Source organism: Oryctolagus cuniculus, chromosome 18 (genome assembly GCF_051225735.1).
Source record: "Oryctolagus cuniculus isolate XC-2025 breed Fujian yellow rabbit chromosome 18, ASM5122573v1, whole genome shotgun sequence".
NCBI lineage: Eukaryota > Metazoa > Chordata > Mammalia > Lagomorpha > Leporidae > Oryctolagus > Oryctolagus cuniculus.
In genome coordinates, this window is record NC_142884.1 from 63,372,653 (window position 1) to 63,385,057 (window position 12,405).

Below are 12,405 nucleotides of genomic sequence, written 5' to 3' on the forward strand. Positions count from 1 at the left end.
CGTGCGGAACAAGAGCAGGGACTGACAGATCAGCCGCAGAATGACACTTCAGTGAGAGTGTGTGTGTGAGTGTCTGCCATGTGGATTCCTGGATGGCAACAGCTGATCCCTCCATACATACAAGGGGTCTCCAAAAAGTTCATGAAAAGGCAGGCTTGCATTTCTTTTTTTCTTTTGCATCAGAATAAACTTGTCTTTCAATTCCATTGTCCATGAACTTTTAAAAAAATGATTTTTTTGGAAAGGCAGAGTGACAGAATCTTGTATTGCATTGGTTCACGTCCCAAATGGCTGCAAAAGCTGGGGCTATTCCAGGGCAATGTTGGGAACTAGGATCTCCATGTGGTTCTGCCCCATGGCAGGCAGGAGCTCAAGCACTTGGACCGTGATCATCTGCTTTCCCAGGCACATTAGCAGGGATCTGGGTTGGAAGCAGAGAAGCCTTGAACCAGTGCTCTGGTGTGGGGTGCTGGTGTAGCAGGCAGTGGTGAATGCCAGCCCCTCCTGTGAGCTCTCTAAGGTCACCTTGGATGTATACATGAGGTCCTTCACCCCCTTTGCCCACCATCAGCAGACTTTGTATTATCTTGAACGGCAATGGCGTCTAATGCACCATCCATACTTCTTGTCATGACCCGTGCCTCGTAAAGTGAGACACTACCTGAGGTTGGGGTGCGGTTGGCAGCCGCTCACTGAAGCTCCTCCCCGTGCCCTTCACACTGGCGGTAGAACTGTAAAGAGTGGCGTCTGGGGGCCTGCCCACGGCAAGGCTGCCTCGGGAAGTCCCTGAAAGGTACTGGAGTGTCTTCTTGGAAAAGCAGTGGGCCAGAGCTGCAAGGCTAGCCGTTTGCTGAGACCACCTTCCCACGGCAGCCAGAGGACACTTGCTGGCATTCCCTGGCCTGCTTAAGCTTTCCCTCTGAGCAGAGCGGATCGACTGGAAGGACCGCTGTTTCCAGTGGCTGGGAGGTGTGTGCTGTGTGTGGGTGCCAAGTGCTTCGACACCGGCTGTGCCTTGCAGTGTGATGTGCATCTCATATCATGCCATTCCCACTGCGTTCTCACAGCTTCAGAGAGAGTTACGAATGGCTCAACTCTGGGTTATGCTTTTCTCCATCATCCTGCAAGAGGTTTGGAGTTGGAGCCCGGTTCGTGTTCCAGTTTTGCCTCTTGCCTTGTATGAGGTTGGGGGAACTGATGTCTCTTACTGAAGCTCAGCTTCAACTTCCTTATCATTTTGGCAAAAAAAAAAAAAAAAAATTTCTTGAGTCTGAAGTTTAAAAAGTGCGAATCGATTGTGTCACTTGGTGGACTATGCGATGCCTAACAGCATTCATTCTGATTGCTCCAGGATGCACAGTTGGCCTCCACATTCATGGGTCCCACATTCAGGGGTTCAGCCAACCGTGGATCAAAAACTGTGCTTGTACTGGGACATACACAGGCTTTTTTGGGTCACTAATTCCAAAACAATGCAAGGAATATTTACACAGTACTAGGTGTTCTAATTAGTCTATAAATGACTTAAAGTAAATGGCAGGGTGTGTGGGTGTTAGTAAGTGGATACTGCAGCATTTTATACAGCAAAGGTTATGGTATCCATGGAGGGGGGTGCTAGAGCTAAATCCCCACAGATACCCATGGAAGGCTGTACCCATCAGTATTTGTGGGCTGGTGCTGAAGTAAAGTAGCCAAAAGCCTACACAAAGCATCAGTTTCCTTGAGGGATTTGGGTTCTTTAGAACAAACTGGTTTTTTAAAGAAATATTTTATTTATTTGAGAGGTAGAGTTACAGTGAGAGGAAGAGATAGAGAGAAAGGTCTTTGTTGGTTCACTCCCCAGATAGCCACAATGGCTAGAGCTGTGCTGATCCGGAGCCAGGAGCTAAGGAGCTTCCTCCTGTTCTCCCACATGGGTTCAGGGGCCCAAGGACTTGTGCCATCTCCTACTGCTTTCCCAGGCCATAGCAGAGAGCTGGATTGGAAGAGGGGCAGCCAGGACTAGAACTGGCGCCCATAAGGGATGCCTGCACTGCAGGTGGAGGATTAGCCTACTGTGCCACGGTGTCGGCCCCCGAATGTCTTGTTTTCAAGAAGCCTACATTACTGTCTACTGCAGATGACCCTTCATTGGGTGAAATCACCTAATTTCCCCCAATGTAGCTCCCATGATCTTTGTGTGTTAACAACACTTTGCTACAGATAATGTTTTGTGTTGTCAAGGGAATTTTTCAACCTGATTGATAATTCCTTTAGTGCAGTTGAGTCACCTTAAAATCACCCTCATTCTCCATCTTTGAGTGGAGGAAGCGTGTGCTTTGTGTGATGTAGCTCTTACATAGAACTGTGGAGCAGATCAGGTGACTTTAACTTAGATCTGGTACATAAGAAAACAAACGTATAAAATCTGAGGAAATTCTACAGGTCCGTACAAATGAAACGGAACGACCTTTTCTGGGCGGTGCTTACACAGAACAGACTGTTCCCTGTGTGCTGGGCTGCAAGTGAAGATTCTATGGGAGAATCCCCGCCCACTGCAGGCCAGGACAAGTCCTTAATGATGGGACTTTCACTGGAGTGAATATTTAAAAAAAAGTGATCTAAAGCAATAACCCTATTTCTATACTAGCGTTATTATTTTAATAGTATACTTGTTAAATCCAAGTTTAACATGCAAGAATTGAATGTTGGAAGAAGAGCAGAAATGGAAGAAAAGGGGTAAATGTCATTGACTACTGTAGTCCACGGTGACCCTTTTCTGAGATGCCCCTCTGGATTCTTAGATTTGTTTCTCAAATTGGGGGCAGGGAGGGATGACAAGTAATTCAGAGGACAGGGGAGACCCTATTGTCTGAAGATCAGTTTTGTGCACCCGGACACGGCCTTGTCCTTAATAAAATGGAGAAGTGTGCCACGCCTGTCATCTCGCTGCTAGGGGCCTGTGTTGAACATAATACCCAGCGTCATGGAGGCCAACCTTGACGGCGTGGTTGCTGCTGTTGACAGTCATGTGCTAGTGACGTGAAACCTGAATGGGATTAATAAATTAGGAGAGATTTTCATGCTTTTGATAATGGGTAACCCTTTCTGACACCACACAAAAAGGAGGAACAGGCCATTAGCCAGTCTGGGTAGACTGTTCCCCTGGTCTGTAAGGACAGGAATCCTGGAAGGCTGTCGCTTGCGCGTGTCCCTTCCTCCCAGCCCCACACTTTCAGATTCTTGTCCTTCCTTCCCACCTCCCCTTCTCACCTCCCTTTTTTCTCTTCCTCCATCCCTTCATGCATCTGTCCCCCACTTCCTGCCTCTGCTCTCGCCCTCCCCTCCTTCCTCACTGTTCCCCTTCCTCACTGTCCTTTCTCCGCGGGAGGATGCCTTCTTCAGAATCTTGCGTCCTCCTGGCTTTGCAGTGGTTCCACGGTGACCATCTAGAAATTGACCCTTGCCTCGCAATCGTGTGTGCGCCTTCAGCCAGTACACCTCCTGGCTCAGCCTCCTCCCCTCCGCCATGCTTTCTGTCTGCCTTAGCCCCCACTGTCTTCTGGATTCTAGGACTTGAGCCTTATGCTCTGGTGGGCGCTTCCTGGGGTTCTTTTTGAGATAGATGCTATGGAAAGCCATGACATGGTGGCAAAAATAACCTAATTGAAAGATCCTGGTGAACAAGACCCCAGCAGAAGGGAACAGGCCATCAAGGGAGGGAGGCGCCTTTCTCTGAAGGGAGGAAGGAACCTCCACAGTGATATGGCCTTGACTAAACAAGTTCAGAGTTGGTGACCTCAAGGGGCCTGGTTCCCACAGGTGGTCAGGGTGACTTGACCTCATGAGATTGCCAGAGTCCAAAGTCAAGGCTCCCCAGTGGGAGGCACTGCTGTCGGGAAATTGGGAGAGACCAAGCGAGGATCCCGCCTCCTGCCTCAGTTTCCACTTGGAATGTTCAGAGGGGGAACAAGGAGAAAAGCTGGGGGGCATCTTACGGCACGGGGCCCCTGTCCAGTCCCTCGCTGGGGCTGGCCTGTCCTCTCCCAAGACCCGCTGAGTCCCTCTTCTCTGTCCTGGTCCCTCACACCCATGCCTACCTGGAAGGGCTCTGTCATCTCAGTTTGTGCTGCTAAATAAAAAGCAGGAACAAAAACAAAAACAAAAACAAAAAAATCACCGAGGCAAGAGCCTCGGGGGATTGCTGATGTCATGAATAAGAGTGCCAATTGTTAAATCTACAACGGGAGTCACTGGGTACAGGCTCCCCATGTAGGATCTCTGTCCTTAATGTGTTTTACTATGAAACTTAAAGACAACACTACTAGTCGAACAATACCCTATACCTTGAGCGGTTGTGTGAGTGCAGCCTGTTGAAATCCTTGCTTAGTGTATACTACGTGGATCTTCTGTATATGAAGGTAATTGAAAATGAGACTCGATGAAGGGCGGGATGGGAGAGGGAGTGGGAGGGGGGAGGGCTGAGGGAGGGAGGTGGGGGGGAGCCACAAAATACAAAAGTTGCACTTTGTAAATTCACATTTATTAAATAATAAAAAAAGAAAAAAAAAGAGACAGATGCTAGCCATTTGTTATAGTCCCTCTCTGACTTGCTGGGTCGGGCAGCTCTCAGCCTCCCAGGACCGCGCTGGGATGAGTTTTGGCTTGGCCAGGCTGGTGAACAATGCGTCGCCGAGTGCCAGCTTCCTCAAAGACTGCAAGGTGCTCTGATGAGACTCTTCCCAAAGGCTCCGCTCAAGCTGAGGATGCCAAAGATTCCTGTGGATTTTGAAATGATGTAGTCATTTTTGAAAAACCTCACCTCCCCCGTAGAAATGAACTTGATTTTCCAAGAAACATAGCAACTCTGTGATCTTACTAGTTCAGTATTCGAATTTTCCTGGGAGCCATGCTGTTTGGATTCAGTAATTATTTTATTTAAATTTTCAAGTCTGGTGAATCTTCATATGGTTGATGGTCAATTATCTCTTGTCTTTGCTGTCATTCATATGCGTTCTTCTTTGTTGTAGTCATAATTGCTATAAAGGATTCCATCATAAATTTTCTTAAATGCTAGTTACTTCAAGAATGCTTACAAAGTTGCCCATACTTGGTACAATTTTTTTTTCTGAGGTTAGAGCTAGTTATTTTAGCCCAAATTATTTAGCTCTGCATGTACATAGGAAAAAAAAAAGTCTAAATTAGCATATACAGCTCTCTGTATCAGTGGGTTCTGCATCTGTTGATTGAATCAGCCACTAGTGGAAAATACTTGGAAAAAAATATTGGTGCCAGCATTATGGCACAGCGGGTTAAGCCACCTATATCACCTGCATTTGGATGAGCACTGGGCTCCACTTCTGATCCAGCTCCCTGCTGAGGCTCCTGGAAAAGTAGGAGCAGGTGTCCCAAGTACTTGGGCCCCTGTAACTGTGTGGAAGACCTGGATGGAATTCTAAGTTTCTGGCTTTGGCTTGGCTCAGCCCTGGCTGTTGAGGCCATCTGAGGAAGTGAACCCAAGGTTGGAAGATCTCTCTCTCTCTTTCAAATACATCTTTTTAAAAAATGTCAGTACTGCATATACAGTTGTTATTCCCGAACAGTACAGCATAACAACTTTTCACTTAGTGTTTGCGTTGTATTAGCTGTTGTATGTAATATGGAGGTGATTTAACATGTGGAAGGGTGTGTTCAGGGTATAGGTAAGTACTTTGCCGTTTTATATAAAGGACTTAAGCTGCTGCAGATTTTGGTATCTACAGAACATTCTGGAATCAATGCTCTGTGCATGTTGAGGGACAACTGTGTTTCATTTTCTGTGGTGATTACAAAGATTTACCTTTCAGAATTATTCTTTTTATATCGATGTATTGAGAGCTTATTATGGTCAGCAGAGAGGTAAGCAGTGGTTTTTAAGGGCAAGGAGTTAGCAAGTCAGACAAGGGAGTAGCCCTGGGCCTCTTCTGATGTTGGACCTGAATGAGAGCAGTTACTCCTGGCTTATGTGACTGTGGGCACAGTCGGGGGGCGCCTTGCAGCTCTGCTCTGGGGTGATCCCCCGGCCCCTGCAGCCCCTGTAGAAACAAAGAGTGAGAGGAGCGCGTGTGTGCGCGTCCACGGAACGCGATGCGCACTCTCGGGAGGGATAACTTGGGCTGGAGTTCACAGTGGCTCCGTACCCTCCTACTTATCCTGTCTGGGATTCATTAAGTTAATCCACTGTTGCCTGCTCGGGCACCTTCTTTGATGGTGAGTACAGTTAAATGCCTATTTAGACATGTCACGGACTAACCAGTGCAAGAAAGTGCATGAAGTGTGGCCGCGCCAGGGTGCGCGCCGGGGGCGGGGGGCAGAGGTAGTTAGGGGAGCAAAAGAAGTGTTGCTCTGTATTTTTTAACTGAAAATGCTTCTTCCTAACAATCCCTTGCAGCTGGCAGAAGGCTAAGGTTTCTCACACTATGAAAGGAAGTCAGACCATAAATAAAGCAGTCAAGCACACCTGGAAAGAATAAAACGCCGTTCTAGGCTTTACACTGCACTTAGGACGGACGCCAGGCTGGTGAGTGCGTGGGGACAGCATGGAAGAATGTGTCAGGGCCACATCAGGATAAAGCCGGGGAACCATTTCCACCTTTAATCTCCACTTTCGAAACTCAGGGTTTACGGGAGCAAGCCCGGAGCGGCGTCTCTGGGAGCTGATTATCTTGCCGTCCTGTTGGGGAGATGGACGTCTTTTAAAACCTAGCAGTGGGAAGTGGCGGTGCTCGCAGACCTAGAGGGAGTTGTTAGAGCCTTACCCCACGGGCCCCCACAGGGTGCAGATACTGGGCAGTAGAGAGACCCACTGGGATCTGTGCTTCCCAGCTCTTTCTACCTCATGTGCTTTGAGGACCTTACCCAAGAATCTGTATCCGTGGAGTGGTCAGACACACCCGGAAGGTGGTTGTGATGCTGGAAGTCCCGGATGCTTCTGTGAAGTCATTTGGCTGCCGGTACTATCTCAGAACTCCATCCCATCTGGCTGGGGCCTTTTGCAAATTGTAAGCCAGGGTAACTCAACCTGCCCAGAAGCCGCGCACAGCTGAAACAAGTCAGCGAGCTTCTGGCTGCATTACGTGTGTCTGAAAAGTGTGCATTTGCAGCCTCCTTTATCTGTGCTAAATAGAGTTCATGTCTAGGCCACAGGATGGAAGGGAAGCCGTTGTGTGGGACTGCGCAGTGCACAGGTAGAGAACAAAGCCCCTGAGTCCTGCACGGGCCATTCCTGAGTCTGCTCATTTTGTCCTCAGAGCCCACAGTGCAGGTGGAAAAAGACATCTTTCTTTTTTGCTTGGTTTACAGTAACTTGTACAGAGGAATGCTAACTGCAGGTCGATTGTTCAATATGTCTTAAAACCTTTATGAGGCTAGCAGGAAAGCACAAAGAAGTGGGAGGGTGCTTCAGAAAGTTGGTGGGAAGTGAAATTTACAAAAGGTGTGGAGCCCATGCATCACGCTGTCGTCAGACACATGTTCCGTGAACTTTGTGAAGATCCTGCACGTGGTCGGGTCTAAATGCTCCCTAATCGGGCTCCTCTCTCCTTCAAAGGTTACCTCTCATTCTTGCCTTCTTTTCCTGGCAAACAGATCTTTCCTGTCTTCCTTTCTGGGCTCACGGATGAGCACAGCCTGGAACAGAGGCAAATGTTGCCCCACGGAGGACCCGGGAGAACCTGCAGGGGGTCTCTGATGGAATGCATTACTGTTTACCCAGGTAGCCTCTTTGCAGAAGGACGTGGGAGGAAATGAGTAACCGTGAGCACCTGTTGTGTGCACTCGTTGCCAGGAGAAGATTAGACTTGAAGTTTTTTTGGTATCATGTGATGGTGTCTTTGGAAGGGATTTTTGGTGACTGCTTTAGGAGTTTCTCATAGTGTCGTTGGAACTTTGCAGATGAACATTTCTTGACGATTGCTTTATGCCAAGAATGTGTTTAGAATTTCGCTGTGCCGAATGCTCGCATACATGTGTGACTGTGGAGGTACCAACTTAGTGCTTCCAAAAAGAGTAAGAAGGAAAAGGTCTTAGTGTCTGTTTCTTCGTTTGGGGAAAAAATAAGTTGCCTGTTTCCATCTTCTAGCCATTTGCTTACTTTTGTTATTTGGTAACCATGTAGTAGGTGGCTCCTTCATACAAGGTGTTCATGGTGTTGGAGAGGAGGAGTAAGAGCACTAGACAGCATGGTCCTTGTCTTCAGAAAATACGTGTGCTAACATGCATCGTTTTGAGGGATGTGCTGTAGTTTTCATAAATGTTAACAACAACTATTTTCTGGATCAGTCAAGTTTTTTTTTTCTTTTTTTATTTGATAGAGAAGTGAAACACATGAAAAACTACCTCCCTTTTTTCAGGGTAATGATAATCCCTGTTGATCCTAAGTTTAAAAAGGAAAACTATTGACCTTGAAGTTAAAAAAAAAATTAGATTCGATTACACAAATTTGTATGTTGAACAATCTTAGAATGATTCTAAAAGAATAGTTATCTTACTTGAAAGTTTACAGCGCCGAGTGGCTGGCCCTGTGGTACAGTACGTTAAGTGCTTGTGATGCAGGTCTCCCATATCGAGTCCTCACTGTCTTTGAGTCCAACTCTGCTGATGCTCCTGGGAGGGCAACAAATGATGCCCTGAGTACTTGGCCCCTGCCACCCCTGGGGGAGACTCGGATGTGTTTCTAGGCTCCAGGCTGTGTAGACATGCAGGAAGTGAACCAGTGGCCAGAACGCTCTCTTTCTCCCTCTCTTTCTCTCTGGCACTCTGCCTTTCAAATAGATAAATAAGGGGCATGCGCTGTGGCACAGCAGGTTAAGCCACCGCCTGCAGGGCCAGCAACCCACAGGGGCACCAGTTCGAGTCCCAGCTGCTCCGTTTCCAATTCAACTTCCTGCTCATGTGCATGGGAAAGCTGTGGAAGATGGCCCAGGTGCTTGGGCCCCTGCACCCACGTGGGAGATCCTGATGAAATTCCTGGCTCCTGGCTTTGGCCTGGCCCAGCCCTGACCATTGTGGCCATCTGTGGAGTGAACCAGTGAATATAAGATCTCTCTTTCTTTCTCTCTACCTCTTTCTGTAACTCTGTCTTTCAAATAAATAAATAAAAAAAAATCTTAAGACATTCTTTAAAAAATGAATAAATCTTAAAAAAAATTAAAATCCTGAGTTGATACTGTGCTTCAAAAATAATTGAGGCTCAGGGTCTACTTTTTTTCTTTTTTTTAAGATCTATTTATTTATTTGAAAGGCAGAAAGAGAGACAGAGATCTACATCTGCTTTACTCCCCAAATAGCTGTAGTAGCCAGGCCAAAGCCAGGAGCCAGGAGCTCTGTGTAAGTTTCCCATGTGGGTGCAGGGGCCCAAGGACTTGGACCATCCTCTGCTGCTTTCCCAGGTGCATTAGCAGGGAGCTGGATCAGAAGTAGAGGAGCTGGAACTTGAACCGGCACCCTTATGGGCTGCTGGCACTACAGAAAGAGGCCCTAACCCTCTATGCCACAGCATTGGCCTCTCAGGGTCTACTTTGATACCAGTTGGTTTATAGACAAAATGCTGAGAATCCTTGTTCCCTGATGAAGATAGAATTCACACAGAGTGACCATGCATCCAAAAGAAGAGGAGCATTTTCACGGTAATGTGTTGTAAATGTGCAAGGGTGGCTCTTCGGTTAGTACTACTTAGACTTCTAATGGTGTAAATTAGACCTTCTAATCCTTGCCTCAACACGAAGCAGTTTTCATCCACATGGGAGAACGTAGTGCATAGTTCCAAAGTGGTAAATCTCTGTATCCAGTGGACTTACGTTGTATTTTTGAGTTCCATTATTTTGGGGGAGGGGAAGAATGGCTAAATAATATTTTCCTAGGTGATTAGCAGCAGAGGCACAAATTGAGTAAGGAAATAAATGGGGTTAGCCATCAATATACATTGATTATATGTTAATAATTCTACATGAGACTATGCCTTTAATGGGCATTTCTTAGATTTGAGTCTAGCTTATATTTTTCCTTCAGCAACTTTATTCAACTCTTGTTCATAATACTTTTGACTTAACTGAGGAGAAATATTTTGGTGATCTACTTCATAAAAGCAGTTTTAGTTCATCTTTTAGTTCCTTTTTGGTTCAGATTCAAATGAAGGAATGAAATGAAAGGTTAAAGGGGGCTCTGTTATTAGGTTGCTGGGAACACCATGTAACACAAGTGGGTATTATATATCATGGTGTTACATACATAAACCTCTACTGGGCTTATAACTTGACTGTCAAAATTCACCTGAGGGTGACGCTCTGTAGGTAAGAAATCTTAATTGAAGAGAGATTTACAAAACCAAACCTTAAAGAAAACAGCAGAGAATGTTTCTCATTTTCCTAGGAACAGTTTTTATATTTGTATTCCTCTAATATGGCACTATGATTTTTAACACGAAACTTGACAGGCAGTAAATCTAATTATTACTTACTGGGACTGTGAAAAATATATATAATGTAAGAGAGCTGGCATCTAAATATTTTGCTTTCATATTCATGGAATATTGGTTAACCAAGTTTCATAAAGATTTGAAAAATCATTACATATTGCAGTTATACCTCTAATAAACCAATTATATATGTTGTTTCTACTCTATAATTAGGTGTAATTACACTAATTGCATAAACAGATGATAATCAACCCGAAATTACTTTATAAAAGAAGAACATTTACACAACAATAATGTCATTAAAAAACATAAGCCTCCAAGAATGAGACAAAGCGAGCACCACCAGGAAATTCAGTTAAGGATTAAGTGTCGAGTGCTCTAGGTATAATAGGGACGCTGTCACCTTCCCATTACCCTAATGCACTCCCTTCCTCTTAGATATAGTATGTTTAAATCCTGAGCTGTGAATTTCTAGGCCTTTGTGCCTTTGTCTCACCACCTTAACATTTTTAATGTAGTTTTTGTTGTGTAAATCTATATAAGTGCCATCACCCGTCAGCGGTGACAACTGATGGCATGAGGCCGACCCAGTCTGCATGTATTAGGGCTTTTTGTGTTTGTGCAGTGGAACCTGCTTAAACAGATTCCAGTTGAGGGAGTCAACCTGTTAAAGGAATACATTTTCCCGGCTCTGAAACAATAGCCCTGTGCTGAATGGGTGCCCCTGAAAGGAATCAATCACACAGGAGGATTAAGTCCTTTTCCTCCAAAAAGCAAGAGAAAGGTAATGACGATTTTGACCTGGAGAGGAAATGAATCTCTGGGTTTAAGTTTGAAGCGCGGTGCAGTCTAGAACAGGAGCTAGGAAGCCCCCCTTGAGATGACTGCTAAGTTTTGCATCGTTCACAAAGAATTTCAAGGAACAGAAACAACGTGAAGAACTCCACAGAATGCATACAAGTTGCCGAAGGCCCTGTGGCCAGGCAGGAGCAGCCATGACATTCCTCACGTAGCTCCTTGGCGGTTAGCTGTTCTATCAGGCTGGACAACGGCAAAGCGAACACCTGGAGGCCTGAGTTAAAATGCAGTGTTTACCTTGCAACTGACCTTCAGTGTTGTCTGTGAACAAGAGCTTAGGAACTCTGGGGCTGTTATTAGCTACAGCTTGAGTGGGAATTGCTGTTGTTGGCCATGAATTTGGGGCCCTCGGGGCTTCAGGTCCTAATACTTGGGGGATCTGTGCCTTACAGAAGGCCAGTGCCTGCTCTCACTGGAATCTGCAGCAGAACAAGTGCAGTGTATTTAAGAGCATTTAGAACTTGACAGGTCAACTGAGAACTTGAAGTTGTCAGTTTTGTTCCTGTTTTTCTATTGATTAAAAAACAGAAAAACAATAAATGTCATTTTCACCAACACCAACTGTTGGTATGTTGCAGACATACAGGTGCTGGACAAACACTTGCTGGATGAACACGGGAAGAAGTACACACAAACAGCATTGGGCAGCTTTCTCTGTTAGCAGAGATGGGTGGAACGGATTCTTCATGCAAAGAAGAATTCAGAGGTGAGGCAGAGAGCAGTGGTAAGTGAGGGAGCGAGGTTGAGTGGGGTAGGACATCCATCAGAATGGATGGGCACCTCTCTAGGCAGTTTGAGAGAGAGTGCCCAAGCAAGGTCACATGTTTAATAGAATATACTGGACAGGCCACGTGGGTGGCTCGGGAAAGAGCTGAGAGCTGAGTGTGCACTCTGTATCAGACTGAGACTTATAAGGGAATGGGGTCCAGTTCTTGCCATTTCTCCTTCCCCTCCTCCCTTTTCTCTAGGATAAATGCAGGAGTATGAATAGGTACAACAAATGCAGGAGTATGAATAGGTACAACAAATGCAGGAGTATGAATCAGGTAAGATTCCTCTCAACATCAGTACTCAGTGATGCCAGACAGAGACGCTTCCCTAGGCTGCCCTCCTTG

The 12,405-nt window shown here is 46.0% G+C and overlaps 1 long non-coding RNA gene across 23 annotated transcripts in view; it reads left to right on the plus strand.

Annotated features, from left to right (window-relative positions):
• The window catches only part of LOC138846800 (uncharacterized), a 773,267-nt gene that overhangs the window by 48,030 nt on the left and 712,832 nt on the right, over positions 1–12,405 (plus strand). For 18 of the 23 annotated variants that reach the window (XR_016225367.1, XR_016225366.1, XR_016225369.1 and 15 more), the window contains exon 2: positions 11,869–11,996. This is a non-coding gene — a long non-coding RNA (uncharacterized LOC138846800). Of the gene's footprint in view, positions 1–11,868; positions 12,015–12,258; positions 12,337–12,405 lie in introns of all 23 variants that reach the window. The other 5 variants (XR_016225375.1, XR_016225381.1, XR_016225379.1 and 2 more) reach the window with 2 other exon arrangements.